The sequence below is a fragment of the Manis pentadactyla genome, chromosome 9 (genome assembly GCF_030020395.1).
Source record: "Manis pentadactyla isolate mManPen7 chromosome 9, mManPen7.hap1, whole genome shotgun sequence".
NCBI lineage: Eukaryota > Metazoa > Chordata > Mammalia > Pholidota > Manidae > Manis > Manis pentadactyla.
This window is the reverse complement of record NC_080027.1, coordinates 119,339,832-119,366,594: the sequence shown is the minus strand read 5'-3', so window position 1 is coordinate 119,366,594 and position 26,763 is coordinate 119,339,832. Positions and strand designations below refer to the sequence as shown.

At 43.6% G+C, this 26,763-nt stretch overlaps 1 long non-coding RNA gene across 1 annotated transcript in view; it reads right to left on the bottom strand.

The window, feature by feature from the left end:
- LOC130684964 (uncharacterized) overlaps positions 1–26,763 on the bottom strand; it is a 180,330-nt gene that overhangs the window by 138,826 nt on the left and 14,741 nt on the right. The gene's annotated exons all lie outside the window — the stretch shown is intronic.

The window sequence follows — 26,763 nt, the reverse complement described above, 5'->3', positions numbered from 1 at the left end:
GAAATAGCAAGAGAAAGTTCATGCTACTTCAAAATCAGAAATCCAGGTGTTAATGAAAATCCGATTTTATCATTATGGAATGCTCACATACTGTGTGTTTGGCACAGGGAGATAAGAGAGAGAGAAGCAGGTTACATACAGTTCCCCGTCCTTGAAGAACTCTTGGCTCATTAGAGGAGGTTAGATAAACCCTTAAGGATCATAACATAAGGTACAAGGGGAGGAGTCCCATAAGTGAGAAATAAAGTAGTCTGAAAGTTCCCAGGAAGGAAAAAGTTGCCTGAATTTTGATAAAGACCTCATGGAGGAGAATTCACAGGACTGAAAGATGGGTAGAATTTCAACAAGTGAGTGGAGCAGGAGGAGATGTTAAGAAAGCATTCTAGGTGGAGGGAATAGCATCAACCAAGTTGGAAAAGTGGAGAAGTGAGGTTGTCATCAGAGACCATCAAGGAGTCAGCTTCACCTAGCATTAAAGCCACAGATGTGTGTGTGTGTGTGTGTGTGTGTGTGTGTGTGTCTAAGTATGTATGTGGGAGAAAAAGCAAGGGAGGTGGGTAGTGACCGTACCACAGAAGTTTTAAATTATGGAGGTGCAGGAAGGCCAGAAGCTAACTTGGTTCAAATAAAAGGAGCCAATGAAGCATTCTGAACAGAGTATGATAGGATTGGAGTTTTGATCAGAGTCCACTATTCACCAGGTAAAGAATAGTGCTCACCTCTCTGGAGGTGATGAGGACCAAATGAGCCCCAATCAGTAAAGCATCTAACCAAAAGCTAATGAGTGCAAAATTAATTCTCATTGTCTTCTCCCTTCCACAGTACCCAGAAAACCATTGTTTCTGAGTCCGAGTGTCCATGCCCTGTGAGAATGGACCTACAGTACTATCAAGACTCTGTCATAAATGTGCATTTCTTCTTCCTTCCCAGAATGCAGCTTAAGAAGGGGTTACCTTGTGACCTGGGTCTAGAAAATCCCTGGATGGAGACCAGAGGATAAGCCTTTATGACCTCTAGCTATCTACTTTGGCCTGAGAAACTTGGAACTCCACAGCTCAATACAGCCAGCCTCACCCACCCTGCTAAAAAGCTGGTATCTCATCTTTCTTAATCTCTCCCTTGAGAGGCTCGTTTTGACTGACCAGCTGACGTCACTTGGCATTCAGGAAGCGTGCCTCCCCTCATCCTCTCCACCACCCTGAGTCTGGAAGGTGATTTGGGGGTTTTGTAGCCTTTCATTTCCGCCCCCTCTTCCCTTCTCCTGCTGCTGGGAGTCTTTTCTTTCTGATAAGAAGCTTCTAGCAGCTTCATCAGAGCCATTGTTAGGAGAAGGCGAGTCTTCTCACAATGGATACCTGATGAGTTCTCCTTTCTGAAGACAAATCAGCCCTTGGAGAAAGGTCTCATTATTGCTCTCTTGCCATTATTCTGAATGGGCTGGTTCAGGCCCCCTCACTCTGTCCCTACAGGGGAGGGAGGGCAGAGGGAGAGAAAAATCCTATTTCTTGCCATTCACTTTTTTAAAATGTGGCTGTGAAAATGCTTACTTTTCCCACTAATGGGAGTTGAAGGAGATGCATCTTCTGCACACCTTACCCGCACACATTCTGGCAAAGTCCTTCACAGATGCTAAGGCGAACTGTGCTTTATTCTGAGGTTCTTCCTTTCTTGTCCAACTCAGGGTGCTTCATCTCCCCAGAGATCAAAATGCACTGGCTTCTGCCCGTCAAGCATTTTACAGTGTCTTAAAAGTCAAGATATCATTCTTTCTTCCCTCTGTCTGTCCTGCTTGATTCCCCTTGTCTTTTATTCCCACACCTGCAGGCTAGCTTCTATCCACACACTCAAAACCTCTGAAATGTCCATTGGGGTTAAAGCACTGGGGTAGGTGCAGTGGGGGATAACTTACCCCCCAACCTTCTCTGGCTCACATTCCTACAGCCCAGAGATCAAGGACAGGCACTTTCATTATAAAAGACCAAACCCTTCACAAGGCCTGTGAATCTGTCACGCGCCTGATTTGCCTGTGTCCACGTAAAGGACACGCCACTTGTCAGAGTAATTACTTAACTAAGGCTACTCACTAGGGAATATTTAAATCTAAATTTCCTAACCCAACTCCACCTGAATTTTAAGACTAAACTCCAGTACATTAGTTTCTTACTCAGTCTTTGGCTGCCTCTTGGAAAAAGAGAAATAAAGTAAATTATTTCAAGTCACTGAAAACTGAATATATAGATACTCACAGGTAAGGGGGAAAATGTATTGACCAGAAAAATGGGAAGGGAGAGGTCTCCATTCATAGTGAGAAAAACAGTGAGAGAGAAATTTAAAATTATAGCTGAGCCACTTGCTGGAAGAAGAGCAAATACGGCTGGTTTCTCTAGTGCAGACCTGTGAAACAGAGAACCTGAGGGACAGTTAGACAGATTTAAACAGAGTTAAAGGCATTGATTTTGGCAAATGAACATGGAAAGCCACCATGGTTTTCACAGTGAGTCACATACCTCTGCCTGTCACCTGAGAAGTAAGCAGAGCCATCTGTCAACTGCCCATGCCTCGGGAAGGGGGCCCTACGTCGTCTTGAGACCCCAAAGCCTCCTCCTCTGTAGGAATCGGTGCTTTGTCTGTGTATCTCCTTTCTAACTGTTGACTTCAGCTTAGTGGCATCTCTTTGCAGACCGAGGGTTTCCTTTACTTGCTTCCTTACTCTTGGCTACGTTTCAATGAGCTGGGGTCACTGAGTAAGTGACACTTGGCTTTAGTCTGGTTAAAGATTAATATCCAAATGCTATGGGAAGAACCAAACGGGCCATTTCACAGGAGGTTCACGTAGACTCACACAGAGGTTCCTACAGACTCCCTAGATTTTAGTAAAATAGGAAAAAGCCTTAACACCACCCACTAATCTTCTAGCCCCAGTGGGGAGGAAAGGGGAGCATCTCCGGGCTGGAGCTATCGCTCTCACCTCCAAACAGGGTGAGGATGATGCTGATGGATAGACACTGTCCTTATGCCCTGGGGGTTCTAGAAAATGGTGAGTCCTCTTTTAGGGAGGGAGGGTCATCAGTTCTGTTGGCAGGTTTTAGCATGATCAGGTAAGCCAGGAGGCCCCGGGGGAAGCAGCTACCTGGAGGTACGGGTAGGTGTTTACGCGTGGGATTCCATGCCAAGGACTACACTAACGCTTTCAAGATCTATTTCTAAATGCAGCCACATCTTCCCAGATCAAATACAGCATTTGCTCCTAAATTCAAATAACAACCCTCATAGTAAAGCTGAAACTCTTTGTGCCTCGTTTTCCTCATTTAAAATATTGATAAGAATAACACCTGCTCCTTAAAGTTATTTTAATGATTAAATGAAAATTACCCAGTTAAGCACTTGGAACAGTGCTTGGCGTGTAGTAAGGACTCACTAAATGTTGTCTACTGTTACTGTCGTCACTGTTGGTGTAAGTTAAAAACTACAAACTTTAGCTTATTTAAGGTAGATGCTGGTATCTAATTGGGGAAAGAGTCATTTCAAGGCTCCAGCCCCACAAAAAAAGGAGTTTTCTGGGGCATTCTTATCAACACACATCCAAAGAAGTAAAGGGATGCAATATTACATCCTCCTTTAGCAGAATGTTCTCCTTCAGAATCCACTTCACTTTGGCTTAATTTACAGTCCCAATGAGATCCTGCTGAGTGGGTAGCAGAGAAAGTCTGGTAAAGGTCCCACAGCCAAGAAGAACACTGACAATAAGTAAGAGTTATCCAAGAAAATAAAAGATTATCCACAAAGTTAGTCATCAAAAGTTAATTAGTAATCAAGAGTTATTCAAGAAAATAAAGATTATCCACAAAGTATATATTAGTAATCAAAAGTTAATGTGTTACTCTCATTCAGATTAATCGTAGTTAAAATTATTTAGCAGGGCAATGGAGTAGCAGAGACTACAGGCTGAGATTCTCTGGTCCTGGGACACGGTGCTTTCCATAGACGGTGGCAGGCAGAGGGCAAGGGATGGTGACATTTACCTAAACTGGCCACCCAACTGGTGTACTGTTTTTTAAGGGGTTTCATTTACTGTCACTGTTCCAAATGTACCAAAAAAAGAGGAAATAACTCCCTTCTCAATTTCCCCCACCCACACAATATTCCCCCCAACACAAATCATTTTTCCCAAAACCACACACATATACTGGTCCTGGTATTTCCGTAAACAATTCAGCTAAGAAACAGTTGAGAGAAAATTTAACAGGATTCAGATTAGAGCCATTCTGTCCTCTTGGCCCTGAGAGTAAGAACGCCATAGGGCCCAGCACTCCCCAGCGGTTTCCCCATCTCTGGTGGGAGAATCCTTTTACAAAGTGGCATGTGTGTCTGGGCATTATAGGTCTTTCTCTGCCTTCCTGTTGAGTTTTTTTCCTTGAAGTATAGGAGATTTGTAGCCACTCAGTCTAGTTAGCGAATAACATTACTTAATTCACAGCCACCTTCATGTTTGTTTGGATTTAGCTTCTTGTTGGCTGGAGAGAAGTAGACGGTAGGAAGACCTCTGACTTCATATGGCTGCGGCATCTATTTTGGCTATGATAATATTGGGGTCTTTTCTGAGCTCCTCTCCCAGTTCTTCATACTTACACTCCAGGTTCCCAGTTCTCTAGTAGACGTAGAAATCTATGACTGAACCGTAATTAGCTCTCTAGCTTCTTGTTTTAAGAATTATAGTGCAAGGATAGCCTGTCTTTATAGATAGTGGTGATAGTTGCACAACATAGTGAATATATTTCGTGCCATTGAATTGTATACTTCCAGATGGTCAAAATGATCTATATTAGGCTTTATATATTTTACAACAATAAAATCATTTAAAAATAAATAAAAATAATGATCACCCATTTTCGGCCCTGAAGACACGGCATCATAGCAGCCTAACCCCCAAATGGTAGGACAAACCCATGGCTGAGGAAGTCAGTTTGAAGGAAAGGAATGGCCTATCAAGTCTTCTGTAACTTCAGAGTATCATCAGTTGCTATTCAGATCATATCTCCGGACACACCGAATGAAAAACGAACAATCAGGAAAGAAGATGTCTCCACAGTTTAGAAAGGTAGCCAAGGAGATGAAGTAGATTTCTGCCTATAAAATGTTAGTTAGCTACCCAGTTAAGACAAGTCTTCGCTGTGGTGCCCAGTGTCCTGGGCCACATTCTCCAATGCATGGCTGAGGTTGAGTGGGCCACCAGTCCAAGTTCATGGGCCTTCAAGTTTTGTTTTAAAAAGCCTGTTGATTCCTCTTTTCAGGAAACCAATCTCGCCCAGAAAGGAAAGGCTGCCAGAGGCCTCACGTCTTTACCACCTCTCCTAATGCCACTCACTGCCACTATGTCACCGGCTCTCACAAGGGTGCTCCTCTGGAAGGTGCCCGCTGTGTCCTCTAGTGGCAGCTGTGGCCTGGTGCAGATCTTTGAGGGAAAGGGAAATAGCCTCTAACGCTACTGACAGTCTAGCCCCTAGCGATTTCCTTTATTGATTCCTCCTCAGTTCAGAGAGAGTGCCTTCCAAGATTACTGCAGAGTGGAGCCCTTGGGGCCCCATATCCAGGAGTTTGAGGCATTTAATAAGAGCCTCATATTCCTTTCCCTGGGGAAGTTCAAAAATACATGTGCAAAAGAAGTTCTAGAAACTATTCTGGAAAAACAGGTCTCCAGGAGAAAGAGGTGCACTAAATGCTAACAGCCACTGTGGCCCTTCCTGGGCTGTCCTTCTTCAAGCCTGTCCCTTCCTCCTAAGCTTATAGCTGGACCATATTTCCCTGCCAGCCTTCAGTTGGGTTCCTAGCGCTTGGAATGGATGAAGAAATGATGAATGTAGTTTTATTGGCCTAAAAATACATTTTAGGTTAACCCTTGATCCTGCATTTTTAAATTTTTCCCCCTCATTTGCTAGCTGAATGGAGAGGTAACAAGGAACACCATTCAGGCAAGAACATGCACATCAAACTGTGATATGAATGAGAAGTAAACTTTTATTATGTTAAGCCACTGAGGTTTGGGATTTGGTTATTACAACATCAAGTAATACTTGGTCTAACTAGTACAGTAATACTTGTCATTTTATTTTCAACATCGCTTGCTAATAAGAGGAACAGTAATGTGTATAATAGGAAAAGAAGATAATGAGGAGGACAAAGTCACATATCTTTTCTACTTAAAAAAATAAGCCTTGCTTAATACTACCAAATGCTTCCAGTAAGCTCACCATACCAGAAATGATTCTTAAACAAATGGTATTTCTATAATGATAATGATTATAAAAGCAGTTACAGATGGTCACCAATTTATGAAGGTTCAGCTATTTTTTGACTTTGTGACAGTGCAAAAGCAATACACATTCAGTAGAAACTGCATTTTAAATTTTGAATTCTGGTCTTTTTCTGGGCTAGCAATATGCAGGCCAATCCTCTCTCGTGATGCTGGGTGGGGCAGGGAACTGCAGCTCCCAGTCAGCCATGCAATCATGAGGTAAGCAACCCATCCATTTACAACCATTCTATACCCACACAGCCATTCTGTTACACACTTTGAGTACAGGAGTCAGTCAACTACATGAGACATTCAATATTTTATTATAAAAAAAGGCTTTGTGTTAGAGATTTTACCCAACTGTAAGCTAATGTAAGTGTTCTGAGCACATTTAAGGTAGGCTAGGCTAAGTCCTGATGGTTCAGTAGATTAGGTCTATTAAATTCACTTCCAACCTAAAATATTTTCAACTTATGATAGGTTTACTGGGAAGTAACCCGATCATAAGTCGAGAAAGATCTATGTATTTTTCTGAAGAAAATCAGTCCCTTATGTGATAAAAGTAATGCTTAAGGATCTAACAAATCCTTTATGAATCAAGTTTATTAAGTTTATTAAAGGGAAGCTGAGTAACATATCACAATGATACACTATTATAAGCTATATAGAAATTACTAGTAACATTGTGCATCATTCTAGATTGCAAAAGAAGTATCTGAATTATATCAGTCGGTAAACATTATTCACCTGCCAGAATCTCTCTGTAACAACCTCATCAGGAAGATTCTGCCCTTTGTCCAATGGTGGCAACAAGGAAAAGCTGGCTGGCCATCTGGCAGGTGCTGTGGTGGGCACACCTGCCCTGGCTGGATATGGGCTGGAGGATATTTAAGGCCCTTTTAAACACTGAGAATTTGTGTCCTAGGAAAGGAGCCAACTGATTTCTCACATCTCCAAATTCCTCAAGTTTTGCAAATGCTCTTTTTGGGCTTCTTGAAATGATTTTGCCACTTATTTTTGTGAAAATTCCCAATTCTAAATAAGTGGAGCAAAATAAAAACAAAAACAAAACCCCCACATATTTGCATATAATGAGGTCTTTCTAGCTGTTTCCCTGATGGCTCTTCTAGAAAATAAAACTGTACTGACTTTGCATTAACTTGAACTCTTACTAACTCAGGGATAAAGAGAGAATAGGAAAAACATGGTTTCTTTCATCCTAAAGAGCTATCAGCATTTCAAAAGCAAGAAGGTCATTTTGCAACTCCCCTATATATCTGGGAGGGGAAAATAAATTTGAAATAAAGTAAACGGTTAAGAATTCATGTTAATGAATAAGATCAATCAGAGTTAACCTACATTATGACTGAAATTATAGTGCTAATTGATGGAAAGCTAGGATTCAATTTAAAAGCAGATGGTTCACGTGCAAATTTTCACAACTCAAGTAATATAAAAGATTAGATACCGAGCCTTATTTGTTTACCCCTTCAACATCCAGGAATAGACCCCCTTCAGAGACACACATCGGAAAGAGGGAAACTTTCTCTTTCATTTAATTGGTTTAATTTCAATGGGCACCTATGTTGGGGATGGAAGTTGGGTAGGGGCAAGGTCTGAGCAGCGAGTAAGTACACGCGTATTACCAAACATACATAGCCAGCAAGCGTTCTGTTTAGCTGCTGTTGCGCACAAAATCTCTGTTCCCAGCAAAGGGAAATTTGCAGGCTGGTTGCATTCATCACCAGGAAAAGCCCTGGATTTTATTTTGCTGTCGTGTTTGGTGGCTTGTTTTAATTAGAGACTGGGAAATTGATCCATTTTAGCCTACCAAGCACAGGTTCAGGCTCAAGGGTCTTACGCCTTTCGCCATCATCTTCGGAATTAATTTCTACAGCTCTTCCCCTGCACCAGCACTTTGACCCTGAGTTCACGTGAACCCCCAAACAGCTAGTTGAGTTGGTCAGTGTAAACAAGCAAATTCGTGAAGTCAAGAAAATCACTGTTTCCGTCAAAAAGCTGATCTAAATGTAGTAAGAGCCTAAAATCCAGCCCTGTAATGAGAAGCAAACAGCTGTGATGAAAATTTCCTCGGCATCTTACGTAAGGCAAAATTTAAGATAAGACAAATGCTTTTAAAATGTCACTATCTCAACAACCTGAAGAGCCTATGGTCCAACTTCCACATTTTAACAGCGAATGAATTTAGCATTCTGTAAACACTTGCATGTATTTCTCCTCTTCACCTCAATACACATACATACAAAAGTAGACAAAGCCACTAGCGTTAGATGCAAAGATTGTACTCTTTTCTTAACAGATACATTCATCATTTAATGGAACCCATTAGTTCGGAGGCAAATAAATCCTTTAGTTCTTAAGATGGTATCAAGTAAAACTGACTTACATTTCAGAAAACACTGGTACACATGTGGACTGAATTGAAAACAAGAAAAAAGAGAAGAAGAAGGTTTTAAGAAGAAAAGGTCTTGCCAGGTGATGAAAGGAATTTTCTGTTATGATTGGACAGTAAGAATTAAAACCCATACCCTCTATAAAACAGAACCAAATACACCTGGTTCGTTGTGAGGTCGCTCTGACTGCTGAACCATGTGAGTGGACATAGAATAAGTGAGAATGCCTCAGTTATTCCTGGCACCTAAGAGAGAGCAGTGGATAAAGACTAAGGGACATGGGTATGGTCTCAGCCCCAACCAGCCACATGGGACACTGACCAGGTCCCTCTGGGCCTGTTTCCTTATCTCTAGATTAAGGGGATTCGTTCGGATCAGAGTTGCCTTAAATCAATTTGTCAGAACTCTAGCACCGCAAGCGATAGCATAAGGTAAAAAAAAAATTAAAATATTGAATTCAATTCAATTCAATTATTCTATAGTCAAAGAACTCAGGGAAACACTGCCTGATCAAGCAGGTGTCTTAACCACAGGTCCTTTCTTCGATCCTCTGGCGCATTTTCCCCCACCTCACTGTAATTTCTTCCTGGCATACACTGATGTCCTATTTCCTTGTTAGGTATCATCCACCCACCCCCTCCCATTAGAATGTTTTGTAACAAGCACAAATTTTCATTTTCATCAAGTCAAATTAAGAGTCCACACTCTTAACCATTTTGGTACAGTCCTTATTTGAGCTGATCGCAATAGATGTACTAATAGATCGCATGTAACTTCAGCTGACTCTCACGAAGAAGATACTTCTTATCCCCAGTGTACAGATGAGAAAAAGGAGGTTCCAAGTGAATAGGTACCTAGTCAGACAGAGAGTAAGTGGCTGAGCTAAGATATAAACCCACATCCTGTGATTAGAATCCATTCCTTCAGCTTCCCTGCTGTGTCACCTCCTCAAATACCTGTGAGATCCACTAGAGTGGAACTTGCCTCTGTTGCCTGGGTTCCGGGAGTACCTACCTAAGGGCTGGGCACACGGCTGTTCACTGATGGAGGGACTATTTTCCTTCACTTCTCTCTCTCTCTCTCTTGCAATGTAGTTTTTATGGGTAACTCAGGCTAACTTCCTTTCAGCCTCTTACATTGATTTTTAGGAAATCCACAAAGTCCCCAGATAAGAGAGAATACACAGGAAGACAAACATCAGACACAAAATAGCTAAAGGACATTTGCTTTTGGAATAGTCGAGGGTGGCTTCATTTGGCCAGATAAATGTTTTCACTTTAATGGGAAGCAAAGACTCCAGCTACATGCAGACACCCAGGTCTTCAAATAATCACACAATTGACCTCTAGAAACCAAGTAAGGACCTGGAGCCACTTCCCAGCTGCAAGGAAGTGGGATCCAGGTGTCACTGGGCTTCCACCAGTGCTCACGTTCCTTGGGAGTTAGTCACCCTCAGCCATACGGCATCTCAGTCCCTGCTAGCCATTTCTGGGAGAGCAAGCAGAAGCTCCCATCTGCATCTCAGAGAGCCATCCCGGCATGGGCATTTCCTGCGGTGGTCTCTATTTTTCTAAAACTCTCAAGCCTCCAAGAGGCAGCACAATTCACAGCACCTGGGAGATCAGCAAGTGAGGAAAGGGCACCATGGAGAGTCACTGTGGCTGCAGCTGCTCCAGCCATTGATGAAAAGTGGAGACACAAAAAGGAATGGTTTTACTTAACTTTGGCCTGAACAACAAGCCTGTTCTCTTAGGCAGTGTGTGAGAGAGAAGCAAGCATCTCTGCTTAGTGTTTCATCGAAAATATAATAATAATGCTAATGTTCTGTACTCCCTTTGTAAAAATGGACCTGACAGTCTCTGAAAGCTAGTCTCTTACACGACCTTGTGCTCCCCTGCCTTTCCTCCTCTGTGTCTCTAGATAATTCAGGCTAACTCCCTCCCCTGCTGGCCCCAAGCCCTTTTTAATTCCTCCTCCATAGCGCCATAGAGATGCTGTGGGGCACAGGTTTCCAACCTCACTGGGCTGGAGAAACACGTGGGAAGCCTTTTAACATGAATCTCCATAACTTGGTGCAAAGCCACTGAATCAGAAAGTGGGGGGGCAAGGGAAGAGGGCAGGGAGCAGAGGCAGAGAAGGAGCTGGTCTCAGGAACTCATTTGCTTTATCGGTTTGGTTTGGTTTTTCAATGATTTTAACACAACTGATCAAAAAGGGCCAGAGTCTGGGCACCACTGCTGTAGAAGAACTTCTGTCTTGAGATCAGCAATCAAATTAGGTGACCTTTACCATTCTTTTCTGCATGAAGGTTCTGCTCTTCAGTGCAGGGTGGGGTAGGGGGGTGCAGATCAATGCACAGGGTTTGGATCTTGGTTCCATTCCATACTATGCGACCTTCCCCAAACTTCACAATCTCTCTAGTCCTGTTTCTCGTCTGCGAAATGGGGTAGCGACAATACTGACCTTATACGATCATTGTGATGTATACCTGATGCTGCACCTGTAGACGACCTACTACATAGTAAACACTTCACTGTATGTCAGTCCTTAGCTGTGACATCGCGTTCATTAGTAAATCACTTAAATTCTTAATTTAAAAAGTTTTCCATTTGTTTTGTTTTTTAAGCAAGTGCTAGTCTAGTCATTACTGTTGTTTTCTTCCGTTGGTGGCATAGACTCCTCCTTAGAAGCTTATATAAGCTGAGTTTGTGGAGGGCACAGCAAGGGAAGGCCAGCCTGGCTGGCGATGGCCGGCTGACCAGGGGATCCAGAAGTCAAGCAACTGCCCGGGTAAATGCAGAGATTACTGAAAGTGGTCCCTTTGTCTGCAAAAGCTCCAGGTGCTCTGAAGATGGAAATGTATTTCAGCAAACTCCCCCGGAGTCAGATGCTAAGGGAGGGCAGGATTTTATATTCTGTCTGCTGCCTCCTGGCATCTCCCATCCCCGCGTCAGTCCTTCGTATGTTTACTAATCAGAGCCCAGAAAGGAACAGTGGAAACAATCTGGTATCATGATTATAATTGTTTATGCTTCTTAATATTATCATCATCATCCAGATCATTTCTGTTGTTATTCTTACTTAATGTCTAAAAGGCCCACAGGGCTCGAAAGGTTCACAGCGGCGGTGCCAGCTAACGCCGGAGCAGTGCCTGCAGCTGGGCTCCTGGGCTGGTGGAGACGGCGATGACAGTCGCTCTCTTTCACTCAGGGCTCTGTCCCCTCCACTGACAGCTCCTCGTCCATCTGCCAGCCCTTCTCAGAGACAATCTGTAAGTCATTTCCCAGGGACTTGAGGGAATCGCAAATGTAGTCTCCTGCCACTAGATGGCAGGCAACGCGATGTGCATTTTCCAACTAAGAGATTAACAGCAGTCATAAAACAATCCCCGTCTGTCTCCAAGCATTTAGTCCCTATAATAAAATCGGTAAATCTCTAGCTCATTTCTGATTTCAAGCCCATCTTGCTCATGTCTGAGAGCACCCTGGGTCTCCCTGCTGGAAGGCTCTGCCCTTCAGGGATTCACAATCACAACCCTGATAATAGCAAAACCACGTCTGTAGTTTTTATATAGTTTTTATAAATTACAAAGCTCGGTAGGATTTGCAAGGCATGCAGGGTCTTATTTGACAAGTGAATGTACATATTACCAAGCCCAGACGTAATGCAACTTCATTACATCCATCAACAATGCAACACGCAGATTCCTGCTGAGCCGTTTGCTTCCGCTTAGTAAGAAAACACTTGCTACACACGTTCTTGGAACAAATGACAATATTTTAAGATACTCAACAAGTGATAAGCATCATTTTAGCTCAGTCTCTCTTGGACTAAAGCTGCTCCGCCACGTGAAGGCTGGCAGCCGGGAGACCACATTTATCAGGCTGGGCATCCTGGGCACAGCGTTTCCCAGTTTGGCCTGGTGATCCCCCATCACGGGGTTTTGTCTGTTCTCTCCTCACAGAAAGGAACCAGCCACAGCTTGTCATTTGCATATAGCCAGCATGAGTTAAGCCACCCTTGCACTTCAGGAATAAATTAGTTCATTCAAGAGAGAACAAACCACGTATGTATGTGTGTGTTGGGGGGAGGGTGTTATTTTGAGGGATCATGGGTGGGTAAGAGAATTGAAATCCACTCGTCTGGGGTTATTTTTCTCTGTCTCAGTTCTATGACTTGGTCTAAAAAGTCTGATTCCTCTTCTTAACAGTTGAAGGTTTTCCTCCCAATCTGAAGTGCAGTCACACTGACTCTACATAGATAGGTAATGATACACTGCAGAACTCATTGTTTTCTGGTGTGAACTACGAATGGCACACATTTGTTTCATGAAATCAGCAACCAGGCAAAATTGTATTATTGGCTTGGGGAGAGTGACTTTGCCCATCAGTGTAATATTCCTATTAGTGCAGCTAGTCATCTCTGAGGGGAAAAAAGATATTGAATTCCAATAATTAAAGAGAGCAGGTGACTATTACAGCTTTCACATTAGAAATCCTGTTATTTACATTTTGCATGTATTTTATTATAGGGCTAGAGGAAATGGATTTTGCATAACTTAAAACAATCCTAGTTGCAGGTGGAGATGGTAGAAAGCCATGTCTGTTTCCCTAGACTGACTTTAATCAAGCCCCTTCTTCTTGGTCCAGCCACTGAGATGGCCCTGTTCAATCTTCCTGGGTCACCCACCGACCATCCTGAACCTCCCAGTACGGGCCTCTGATGCCTTCTGAGAGTGACTCACTATTTCTGAATGCAAGTTGCATAGCAGGTGCAAATTCCATGATGGAATTTGAAGAATGGACAGAGCAAACCCTCACCAGTTTCATTTCATCTGTGCCCCAAGCAGACTTGATAAAGCAATAAAGACTGAATGTCTAAGGACTGAAAAGAAATGCGCTATGTTATCATCATCAATTTATGAAACTCCCACAAGGAAGCAGACATGTTACAAAACATACAAATTGTACGGTTGCTGCCTCCGGAAGTTTAAATGGCAAAGAACAAAATGTTGAAATTGGATATTACTTTCTCTCTTACCTCCTCTTTCCTTCTCTTCTTTTTTCTTTTCTTTTTCTGTTTTGCCTTTGAGTTGGAGGGTTCCCTCTGGCGATTAGAGCTTGGAGAAGGCTCTGAATGTAATAGCTTGGAAGCTATTGTGAGCCAGTTTTGAACAGTGGGTGGGGGCTAAGGCAGCAAGGGAAAGTGGCGAGGTGCGTGCGTGTGTGTGTGTGTGTGTGTGTTGAAGAAAAAAGTGAGAATTAAATGGGGATAAGAGAAAAGGAAAAGGGATAGAGAAATCTGCTATGCTTCTATGTTCACTCTATTGATATTATATATTCTTCCTCTCTCCCACCCCGTCCTTTGGGAATCACTAGCTTCAAGGACTTTTTTAGGGACCTACCTCCCTGCTTGTGGGCAGGACTGCAAGCCTCACAGTCACTGTGTAAACACTCCTCTGTGTACAAGATGTCAAACATCATGGAAATGGGGCTGGCTGGTCATGCTCCCGCCCTTGAGGAAGATCTCAGCACAGAGGAACACATTCTGAGAGGATTAAGCCAAGTGCTATGGGAAAAAATAAATCTTCCCTGACTGTCTGGGACAGCTTCTGAGGAGAGGGGACATCTTACAAGAGGCTGAAAGAGCTAAAGGAATTCAGCAGGATTCTGGGCACAGAAAAGGACGTAGGATAGTACAAGAGCAGAAAATTGCTGTGTGTTTCTGGGGATGATGAATTTTGATAAAGGACATTGGGAGCTGGTGTTGCAAAGCTGGCTGGAATCTGACTGGAGTCTCTGTCTGTCTTTCTCTTTCATTGTCTGCGTGGTCTGTATATATGCTGCTCAAAGGTCCTCTCTTACGCTTTGTCCATAGATGAGCACCAAGAACACCTGCGGTTCCCATTTTACTAACTGGGAATCCCAAGAAAGGTTGACATCTTTTTCCCACTTCCGGTGTTGAAATTCCCAGGGAAGAATCTGGATGGACCCAGGTCGCATCAGTTGTCCACTGTGGAACAAACTGCTAAGACCATGGATATTGCAAATTAGAACCAGCTTAGGTCAAATTGCAATGCCTCAACCAATATAATGAACAGGGTAGGAGGAAAGGGCTGTTTTTACACGGTTGCCTTTAGTGTAGGTAGAGAGAAGGGTAAGTCCTTGGGGGAAAAAAGTGGCGCCAAGCAGTTGCAGGGGTACCCACTCCTCTGTGGACTCCATTCTCAAACAACAAAGAGATACTACTGCCCGTTTCAAGGAGGCATGTCATGATCTGACCCAGTCTGCTCCCAAGAGATAGACAGTAACACTGTTTGGAATTTATTAGAGCATTGAACAACTTTACTGTCAGGAAGTGCTTCTGTATATCTAACCGTCTGCAGTCCAAACTCCCTTTAGATAACATGAAATATTCACCTCATGACCACAGACTCAAGGCAGCTAATAAGCATTTCTATAAATCATCCTCTATAATCAAGTGACTCCCAAATGCAAGCACCCTGCTAGGCTAAAGGGTTTTCACTCAGCACAGAGTAAGATCCAGTCTATGCTGATAAGGAGTTTCAGCCTCCTATCTAGAAAGTCAGCAAAGAAAAATCAACCCCCCACCAACCAGCATGACAGCATCTGGGCATGTCTACCTGCCCCCTTCTGAAGACTCAGCTCTGCACGAAGAATTCACGGACCTTCCCACCCCCATCTCCACCCCCCTTCCAGCAGCTGATGGAGGGTTTGAACCCATGCGCTCAGCCTGAACTGGCGGCCCCTGTCCGCTCACCGTTGTTCAGTACCATCACCAGGGAAGCTCTCTTTAGCTCAAAGCCTGCTGGGCCCTGAAGAGAGGGAAGCAGAGAGCTGCAGGTGAGGCAGGGTCTACCAGAACCCATGGATGCCCCTTTGCCCACAGGAGGATGGTACCTGAGCCTGCTTTGGCCTTGACTGACCTCAGCACTTTCTCAAAGGATAGGTAGCCTAAAACCAGGACACTGTGGGCACAGGTGGGAAAGAAGCAGATTTAAAAAAAAAACGCGTGGGAATTAGGGAACCAGGGTTAGAACGGCCATGATAGGCCAAACCAGCTGGGCTCTGCAGAAGCTACCACTGCTGAACACCCAGGACAAGAAAAGCTTTGAGCCTCTGGACGGGACACGAGTACATGCGCAGCACTCATGTGATCACTGGATTCTGGTGGCCCTGGGGGTGACAAGGGCCAGAGCTTGCCCACCCAAGCTCAACTCTTCCCCTCAACTCTCAGGTGATTTGAAAGCAAAATCTTTACTCTTAAGGAGGGGTGAGGAATGGAGACTGGAGTTGGCATTATTTTTCTGCGCTGAGTGGAATCTGAAAGCTTCGTTTCAGCGGACGCCTAAGCCTCCGCGCCCAGGGTGGGGCAGGGTTTGGGGGAAGCGGGAGGTGGCCTTGCTCACAGTGAGCTCAGCGTGCCCCCTTGTGGCTGCTACGTTCACTGCACGTCTCAGGAAGCAGCTGGCCGCCACATACAAATGGACCCCGCGTACTTAAGCTGTCAGGTCTAATGTATTTATTTGACTCTTTGCTGTTAAAATGATTTCTCTACAGCACTGTGGTTATTTACGACTATTGTCAGTACAAGGCGATGAGAAGGCAGCCGCAGAACAAAACAACAACAGCTGAAGGAAAGGTTTTGTCTGGGAGGGCCGGGGGCTCCGTCTCAGCCTTTGCTGTGGCTGCACAAGCCGTTTGCTTACTTAATGTGCAGTGGGGGCTTTCGAGCCCCCTCATTCATAATGCAGAACACACCGGCCTCAGCCCTCAGCCACCAGCCAGCTCCGACGAGCCCCGGTGAAGGAGCTCCGGCCCAGGAAGGGCAGCCCAGCCCTCTTCCACAGGAAACATTTTCAGAGACCGGTGCAGACCATTTCAGATTTTCTAGAGTCCAGACCAACGTCTTCTTCATTCAGATGAATGTGAGTTCTTATTCTCAAAACGTGGTACCCAGGGCAGCAGCATCCACGATGCCTGGAAACTCGTTAGAAATGCAGATTCTCAGGTCGCACCCCTGACCTGAAGAGTGGAGACTGTGGGAGAGGGAAGTGCTTTCTGTGGTCTAACAAGCCCTCCAAGTGTTCTGATGCCTGCTTAAAGTTGAGAACCACTGCTCTGGACATTAGCCACCAAGACAAACCTTGAAGCGTGTTTACAGAGCTAAGTGGCCCAATCCTCCTGTACTCCAAGCCCTCCCCTCCCTTCTTTTATGGCTCATGGGGTCCAGCTGGGTCTCACCCTACCCCAGAGTGATTTAGAGAAAGGTCTGCAGTGACCCCACAGCACATGTGATCTTAGGTAAGATAGGACAGTGGTGAATGACAGGTCCTGCAGGCAGTCTGTGCTCGGATTCATCTTTGAAACCTTAGGGAAATTAATTTTTAAAAAATGAACATGGTACTAACAGTCTTAGAGGGTTATGATAGGGCTTGAGTGTGTTGATACAGTGAAGTTCTTAGAAAAGTGGCTGGCATAGAAGTGTTCATAAATGTTATTGTATTTTGTAACAGTGGCTTCCGCGCCCACGTCCCAGCCATCACTCGGAGCTGTGGTTTGTGGATAGATCACTTGTTGCCAGAAGACCTGTGTTTATTTATGGTCTCTGCTGCTCATAAGCTACAGCGAGTGGAACAAGCCGCTTAGGCTCTCTGTGCCTCACATTTCTCGTCTGAAAATCAATACCCACCTCAAGTTTTCATATGAATTATCCTATTTACTCCTCACACAAGCCTTCGGGCTCAGAGAAACAGGTCTGTCAGTCGGCCCATTCCACACATGAAACGGGGCTGTCGGTGAGCCCACTGTACAAATGAAACTCAGAGAGATCCAGTCGGTGCCCAAAGTCACACAGCAAGTAAGAAATGGAATCAAGACGGGAATCAGTTTCCTCTGACTCCAGATCTGATGGATTTTTATAAGATGTGAGAGTACTACGCCAATGACAGCTATTATTGTTGTTTTGGAAGAGTGCTCAGAAGACAAGAATCCAATTTCTGAATATGAAATTAAAATAACAAACCTTAAGATCCTTCTGGGGGAAAAAAAAAAGAAATCAATAATACCAAAAAGCAAGAAAACCAAAAAAACAGAGCACAACATTCCACTACCAAGATTGAGAGCAAACAGCAGAAATAAATGGAGAAGCGACAGCAACATGTTCCCCCTTCATGGGAGCTGTGTCTGTGTTCACGAAAGGTGCAGGATTGACAGCGGGAGCTGACTGTCTATTTATCCCAGGGACAAACGCGGTCTGCTTAGCATTCATATAGTGCTTGTCCCGTCTGCAGTGTGCAGGTGCCAGGGAGGACCTTGGGAGGTGGGGTCATGATGGGGGACCAGAGGAGCGGTGAGGGCACAAGGAGCAGGACCCCGGAGGACAGGAGGGTCTCAGTTCCACCCCACCATGCCTGAGTGAGAAGGAGACCGCAGGCTCCAGAGATGCCCTGCTCTGCTCTTAGCTGGGGACTCGCAGATGGAGCCTAGGGGAGGGCAGCTCACGCACTGTCCTGCTGGGAAGAAGGGGTTCTCCCCAGGATGGTGATGGACTGGGAAGAAGCCTCCTATAGCCACTGTCTGGTGGATCCCATTAAACATTGTTTCTATCCCACTCCTCCCTTATCCAAAAACCTTCCATGGAGCCCCTTACCCTCATCCATTCTGTGTCCCCACCTGTGTCCGGCCCCGCTCCTCTCGTTCAGCCTTAGTTCCCTGGACTCCTGACTGCAGTCTTCACTTCCAGGGTGCTGGGGAGGATGGCCAGACTGGGAGACCCCGAAGGCAGAGCCTGGCATGCAAGGCCAGGTCTGTTCCCAGGAACTCAGAATGAGGAGGGCCTCTCTTAACTTTCCCACACCCGAGTTTCACCTTCTGCAGAATGGGTGCAGGGCTCCTTGGAAGATGGAAATCTGAAATACCTGTAATGTGTCTCAATGTTCTTTTTTATTTTTCCAGGAGCCCAAGGAATCTATCTGCCCCAGTAAGTTTTTTTTTAATAGAAGGAATGCAAAGAAAAAGTGTGACGAGTCAGCTTTTGTCATTACAAACAAGAATTTTCATCCAAATAAATGGAAGTATTGCCCTGAGATGCGGTTTTTAAAAACTTCCTGATGTTCTTTTTAGTCTAGCAAGAAATCAGCCTAGGAGCCTCAGCTCATGGAATTCTCTTATTGTCTGGAGAAAGCAAATCACTGGTACAAGACAGCTAAGCCATAAGACTCCCTGCTCTATAAGATAAGGGTAGTTTCCCAGAAGACCCAGGAAATTATGAGAAAAAGAAGAGAGCTGGGACAGAGGTTGGTGCAGGAAAATGTTACGTGCAATTACTCTCTTTTCTTTTTGCTCGCTTGAGTTCAAGTAACAGAGCCTCATCAGTGAGGCAGGGAAGTCAGCTGTGACATCCAATAGGCCCACCATCGGGCTCACTGTGACAAAGGAGGCAGGGGGTGTGCCATTGTAATTTGCAATAAGAGATATATATTTGGTCTTCCTCCTAGTTTCTGGTACAGAGCTCCTAAAACCAGAATTTCCTAAGTGATGAGAACAATCAAGGTGTTTTTTTGGTATGTTAATGAGGTGACTTTTGGGATGGTCCAGTAAGGATGGGCATTGGTTACACATCCTTAGAGGGTAAGAAGGTTAAACTTTCTGTATCTCCCCACCCTGGACCTCCAAAGAGCTGGGAGGGGCTGGAGGTTGAATCAGTCACCATAGCCAATGAATCAAGGTAATGAAGCCTCCAGAAAAACCCCAAAGGACAGGGTATGGAGAGAGCTTCTGCTTTGGTGCAAGTGCAGAGAAGTGGAAAAGTGGTGGCCTGGAGAGAGCATGTTCACTCCATACCTCCGCCCCCACACCACGCCCTCTGTCTCTCTACCATCTGCTATTCCTGAGCTACATCCTTTTATAATAAACCAGTGACTCAGTAAATAAAGTGCTTCTTCTGTAAGCCACTCTAGCAAATTAATTGAACTTGAGGAGGAGATCCTGGAAACCCGTATCTTCAGTCAGTTGGTCAGAAGCATGAGTGACAACCTGAACTTGTAATTAGTGTCTCAAGTGGGGATGGGGCAGGCTTGTATGACTGAATCCTTAACCTATGGGATCTGACCCTATTTCCAGGTTGACAGTATCAGAATTGAATTGAACTGTGGGATGCCTAGCTGGACATGATGGGAAAAACTGCACACATTGAAATTGGTGACTTGAATTGTAGGGGCTGAGAGCAGAGATTAGCAGATGGAAGGAGGATATGACAGAGAAACAAAGACAAAGTTCTCTCATGCTAGGCAGAGCTGAGATGGGCAAGTCAGCTGGGGAAGCCTACGGCATTGATTGGACCAGACCCAGAGAGTGACACCAGCCCCTGGCTTCATCACTGGAGGCCCTCAGAGCACCCAGCAAACAAAGAAGCCAAGTACAATATAAATGCTTCCTCACTATGCCCCTCTAAAATCCACGTGAGTCCCTCATTCCACAAGTCATACACCCAGGCACCATCTAAGAAAAGAACAGGAATTGTAGTGCACAGAGGGGCTTAACAATGGTGGCGTAAGAAGTGCGACAGAAACCTCCTCCCAAAACCACATATACTATGAAAATATAGAAATGACAACTAATCCTGAAAGAGCAACAGGAAAGAAGACTGTAAAAGACTTCTTACATCTGGAGAAAAGAGAAGACCTCATGGAAAAGAGTAAAGTAGCAAAGCCATGAACAGGCAGCACCCAAGCTCTTACCCCATCCCAGCTCATCAATGGGAGGAAGAGCAATGGAGTGGGGTGGGGGTAGAGGCCTAGAACTGCTGAATACCCAGCCCTGGAGACCTGCTCTGGGAGCACGAGCCTACATTACATGATGCTCTGGAATTAGTGGGGTTGGAAAGCTAAGACAGGTGGAACACTCAGAGAAACTGAGATTCCAGCCACTTGTGGAAAATGGTACCCCAACCGGCAGCTCTGGAACAAAAGAAGGCAGGCACTCTGAGAGACTTCCCAACAGTGAGAGGGCTGCTAAAGGGGCAAGGATTGCATAGAGCTTGCTGCTCAGGAGAAAAGACAGGCGGACAAAATTGTCATGGTACACAAAGCCCAGCAGTTTGGGAACTTTTGGGAGTTTCAGGTGCTCCATCCCCCTGGCTGACAACACAATCATGAGGCCCCCCAACACAATACACAGCCTGCTGCTCCTTCCTCCCAGCCGGCACCAGCTTGTAAACGTGCTGCGCCTGTCATTGCGCCAGGCCGGCCAGAGGGCAGCCCTGTCTACAGCAGCTACAGGGGCATAGATAGCATAGAGGCTCTTCCCTACATGCGTGGCCCACTGGCCCTGGCAGTGGAGGCAGGCACTGTAACTGGGAAGCAGGAAAGAGCTCTTTCCTCCCCGCAGGCACCAGCACCACTCACCTGTAACCCCCGCCATCGCTCCAGGTACTGAGCAGCTCCAGAAAGTAGAGCTTCTGGGCACTAGAGGGTGCTGCCTACATAAAGTTGTTATTCCATATTATTCATTACAAATATGAAATTTCAAAAGAACCTGGTACAAACCAAAATCCCACAAACACCAGAAAGAGGGCCAGGTGAAACTGAAATCACCAATCTTACTGATTTCAAAATAAAAATCATAAACATGCTCACAGAGCTACAGAAAAGTATTCAAGACCTCAGGGAAGACTTCAAGAAAGAGATACAAATTCTGAAAAATAAAGTATCTAAAATGAAATATACAAAGGAGGGATTTAAAAGCAGATTAGATGAGGTAGAGGAGATGGTAAATGAAATAGAAATTGGAGAACAGGAATACATGGTAAATGAAATAGAAATTGGAGAACAGGAATACAAAGTAGGTGAGGCAAAGAGGGAAAAAAGGATCTCTAAGAATGAAAAAACAGTAAGAGAACAGTGTGACCAATCCAAACAGAACAATATTTGTATTATAGAGGCACCAAAAGAAGAAGAGAGAGAAAAATGGATAGAAAGTGTCTTTGAGGAAATAATTTCTGAAAAATTCCCCAATCTGAGGAAGGAAATAGCCTCACAGGCCATGGAAATACACAGATCTCCCAACACAAGGGAACCAAGGAAGACAACACCAAGACATAATAATTAAAATGGCAAAGAACAAGGACAAAGACAGAGTATTAAAAGGAACCAGAGAGAGAAAAAAGACCATATACAAATGAAAATCCATCAGCTATCATCAGACCTCTCAGCAGAAATCTTATAGGCCAGAAGAGAACGGCATGATATATTTAAAGCAATGAAACAGAGGGTATCAAACCAAGAATATTCTACACAGCAAGATTATCATTCAAATTTGAAGGAGAGATTATACAATTTCCAGAGAAGCAAAAGTTGAGGGAATTTACCTTCCACGAACCTCTCTACAGTGTATTTTGGAGGAACTGCAGTACATGGAACTCTCCTAAGGTTAAACAGCTGTCACAGAGAAAATAAAAACACAGACCAATTAATTACTAAGCAAATGCAAAATTAAATCAGCTACCCACAAAGTGAATTAAGGAATACACAATGAGCACAGAATATAACACCTATTATATAAAAAGTGGAGGAGGAAGAAAAAGAAGGGAGGAAAAAAAAGAACTTTTAGATTGTGTTTGAAATAATGTAGTAAGTGAGTTAACTTAGACTGTTAGATAGTGAAGAAGCTACCCTTGAACTTTTGGTAACCATGAATCTAAAGCCTGCAATGGCAATAAGTACATATCTATCAATAATCACCATTAATGTAAATGGACTGAATGCACCAATCAAAAGACATAGAGTTACTGAATGGATAAAAAACAAGACCCATCTATGTGCCACCTACAAGAGACTCACTTCAAGCCAAAAAAATACACAGACTAAAAGTGAAGGTATGGAAAAAGATATTTCATGCAACTAATAGGGAGAAGAAAGCAGGAGTTGCAGTATTTGTATCAGACAAAATACACTTCAAAATAAAGAAAGTAACAAGAGACAAAGAAGAACATTACATAATGATAAAGGGGTTAGTCCAACAGGAGGATATAACCATTTTGTAAGTATCTATGCACGCAACATAGGAGCACCTACATATGTGAAACAAATACTAACAGAATTTAAGGGGAAATAGAGTGCAATGCATTCATTTTAGGAGACTTGAACACACCACTCATTCCAAAGGACAGAGATCAACCAGACAGAAAATAAGTAAGGAGACAGAGGCACTGAACAATACATTAGAACAGAACAATTACCAGCAAAAAAATTGAATTGGTAATCAAAAAACTACCTAAGAACAAAACTCCTGATCCAAATGGCTTCACCACTGAATTTTATCAAACATTTAGTAAAGACCTAATACCCATCCTCCTTAAAGTTTTCCAAAAAGTAGAAGAGGAGGGAATACTTCCAACCTCATTATATGAGGCCAGCATCACTCTAATACCAAAACCAGGCAAAGACATCACAAAAAAAGAAAATTACAGACCAATACCCCTGATGAACATAGATGCAACAATACTAAACAAAATATTAGCAAACAGAATTCAAAAATACATCAAAAAGATCATCCATCATCATCAAGTGGGATTTATTCTAGGGATGCAAGGATGGTACAATATGCAAAAATCCATCAATATCATATACTACATCAATAAAAAGGACAAAAATCACACGATCATCTCCATAGATGCTGAAAAAGCATTCGACAAAATTCAATGTCCATTCATGATAAAAACTCTCAACAAAATGGGTATAGAGGGCAAGTACCTCAACATAATAAAGGCCATCTATGACAAACCCACAGCCAACATCATACTTTAACATGAGAAGCTGAAAGCTTTCCCTCTAAGATCAGCAACAAGACAAGGATGTCCACTCTCCCCACCTCTACTCAACATAGTTCCAGAGGTCCTTGCCACAGCAATCAGACAACACAAAGAAATAAAAGGCATCCAGATTGGTAAAGAAGAAGTTAAACTGTCACTGTTTGCAGATGACATGATATTGTACATAAAAAATCCTAAAGAATGCACTCCAAACCTACCAGATCTAATATCTGAATTCGGCAAAGTTGCAAGATATGAAATTAATACACAGAAATCTGTTGCATTCCTGTACAGTAGTGATGAACTAGTAGAAAGAGAAAAATCAGGAAAACAATTCCATTCACAATTGTATCAAAAAGAATAAAATACCTAGGCATAATCCTAACTAAGGAGGTGAAAAACCTATACCCTGAAAACTACAAGACACTGATTAGAGAAATTAAAGAAGATACCAATGAATAGAAACACATCCTGTACTCATGGATAAGAAGAATTAATGTTGTCAGAATGGCCATCCTGCCTAAAGCAATGACAGATTCAGTGCAATCCCTATAAAAATTCCAACAGCCTTCTTCAACAAACTAGAACAAATACTTTTAAAATTCGTATGGGACCACAAAAGACCCCGAATAGCCAAAGCAATCCTGAGAAGGAAGGGTAAAGCTAGGGGGATTACGCTTCCTAACTTCAAGCTCTATTACAAAGCCACAGAAATCAAGACAATTTGGTACTGGCACAAGAACAGATCCATAGATCAATGGAACAGAACAGAGAGCCCAGATATAAATCCAAGCATATATGGTCAATTAATATATGATAAAGGAGCCATGGATATACAATAAGGAAATGAGAGCCTCTTCAACAACTGGTGTTGGCAAAACTGGACAGCTACATGCAAAAGAATGAAACTGGATTATTGTCTAACTCCATACACAAAAGTAAACTCAAAATGGATCAAAGACCTGAATGTAAGTCATGAAACCATAAAATCTTAGATGAAAACATAGGAAAAAATCCCTTGAATACAAACATGATCAACTTTTTTCTGAACACATCTCCTCGGGCAAGGGAAACAAAAGCAAAATGAACAAATAGGACTACATCAAACTAATAAGCTTCTGTATGGCAAAGGACACCATCAGCAGAACAAAAAGGCATCCTACAGTATGGGAGAATATATTAATGAATGACATATCCCACAAGGGATTACCATCCAAAATATATAAAGAACTCACACGCCTCAACACCCAAAAAAGCAAATAACCCTATTAAAAAATGGCCAGAGGATATGAACAGACACTGCTACAAAGAAGAAATTCAGATGGCCAATAGGCACATGAAAAGATGCTCCACATTGTTAATTATCAGGGAAATGCAAATTAAAACCACAATGAAATCACCTCAGAACAGTTAGGACGGCTAACATCAAAAAGACAAGGAATAACAAATGCTGGCGAGGATTGCGGAGAAAGGGGAACCCTCCTACATTGTTGGTGGGAATGTAAATTAGTCCAACCATTGTGGAAAGCAATATGGAGGTTCCTCAAAAAACTCAAAATAGAAATACCATTTGACCCAGGAATTCCACTCCTAGGAATTTACCCAAGAGAAGATCAGATTCAAAAAGACATATGCACCCTATGTTTATTGCAGCACTATTTGCAATAGCCAAGATATGGAAGCAACCTAAGTGTCCATCAGTAGATGAATGGATAAAGAAGAAGTGGTACATATACACAATGGAATATTATTCAGCCATAAGAAGAAAACAAATCCTACCATTTGCAACAACATGGATGGAGCTAGAGGGCATTATGCTCAGTGAAATAAGCCAGGAGGAGAAAGACAAGTACCAAATGATTTCACTCATTTGTGGAGTATAACAGCAAAGCAAAACTGAAAGAACAAAACAGCAGCAGATTTACAGACTCCAAGAAGGGACTAGTGGTTACCAAATGGGAGGGGTGGGGGAGGGCGGGTGGGGAGGGAGGGAGAAGGGGATTGAGGGGCATAATGATTGGCACACATGGTGTTGTGGGGGTCACAGGGAAGATAGTGCAGCACAGGGAGACAAGAAGTGACTCTGTGGCATCTTACTACACTGATGGACAGTGACTGCAATGGGGGGGGCGCACTTTATAATATGGGTGAATGTAGTAACCACATGTTGCTCATGTGAAACCTTCGTAAGAGTGTATATCAATGATACCTTAATAAAAAAATAAAAAAGAAAGAAAAGAGCAGGAGAGAATGGGTGAATTGAGAAATTGTCCTTAAATTATGAGCATTACCTTCAGGGAATCTTTAAATTAACAAAATTCAGTTCTTTTAAACCATGGTAGACTAGACAGTAATCTCTTTGTCACACTCAGAGAGCAGGAGCTTGTAAAGAAGAGCAGATAAGACACAGGCCACATGGGTGGAACGTATGAGTCACAGATAAGGAATCTCTATTCATCAGCAACTCAGCCTTTCCCCTGCAGATGCTGTGTTGATCCCCACCTCTCAGCTTTCATGGTTCATCTGCCCCTGGAAAGCCATCCTCATCCTGTCCCTCTAAATCTTGCCCGTCTGCAGGGCCCTAATTACAGTCATTGTCTCCAGGAGGTGCCTCAGAGTCCTCTAGCCCTCAGACATGACCGCTTCAAGTATTCCTTCCTTCACCAGTATGTCCATTTGTGAGGCCCAGAACAAATGCTCCTACACATCAGGCACTTAGGGATAAAAATACGGTGAAGATACAAGGCATTTGCAAAGAAGAAATGTCCCCAAAACATCTATAGACTTAGATAATTCATGCTTAGATATATACGGTTACTGAAGCTTTCCACAAAGTTGAAAAGTTGATCCTTAATAAACACCAGTTGAATGAATGAAGAGCTTGCCCCTGGACTTGTGTATCCTCTTACCTGTCTGCTCTCCCAGGCACAATGTGCAGGGTTTCAGCAGAACACCTCCAGCCAGGCAGGGACTGCTAAGGTGCTAAGCTGCTCCTCAGGTTCCAGCGGGCACCACCAAGTGATCACCTGCGACCACTTCCCGCGGCTTCCCAGGGTCACACCAGCTGCTGCTGCGCAGGGAGCAGCCCCAGCATGAAACCGCAGGATCAGTGGCCTGGAACCTCTAACTTTCAGTTGGGAATTTTTTTGTGGAGGGGAGGATGGGGGGCGCTGCCTCTCAGCTCAGGGAAATGATGAAGGAAAAGATACACTTCAGATGATTTCT